Source organism: Ichthyophthirius multifiliis, assembly GCF_000220395.1.
Source record: "Ichthyophthirius multifiliis unplaced genomic scaffold scaff_1120509250515, whole genome shotgun sequence".
NCBI classification, from domain to species: Eukaryota; Ciliophora; class Oligohymenophorea; order Hymenostomatida; genus Ichthyophthirius; species Ichthyophthirius multifiliis.
In genome coordinates this window covers 995-1,451 of record NW_004086675.1, presented here as the reverse complement: position 1 = coordinate 1,451, position 457 = coordinate 995, and positions in this window count along the sequence as shown.

Below are 457 nucleotides of genomic sequence, written 5' to 3'. Positions count from 1 at the left end.
TTTTTTTCCTTTTTGACTTGATGCTTTTTAAAGCTTTTTTACTTTTAAAAAAATAAAAATATTGTTTAATATGTAAATATTTTTTTTTTATAGAGAAACTAAAAAAAATAAATAAAAAATAAATTTATATTCTAAATTACTTTATTAATTATTATTTCAAAACTTGTTATCTTTTTATATATTATTTTAATTTTCGTGCATTTTTATTATGATTTTAAAATTAATTAAATAAAAATATAAAATATCAATTTTTTATTATGGGGAGAAAAAAAAAAAAAAAATTAATATAATAAATTTAAATTTCTATTTCTTTGTTATATATAAAGAAATTAATTTAAAATACTTTCCAAAAACGTTAAAGGAAAAAAAAAAAAAAAAAAAAAAATTTTTTTTTTTTCATTTTAAAATATAATTTGAGTTATTGTTTAAAAAATCAAATACTCTTAATATAACACAA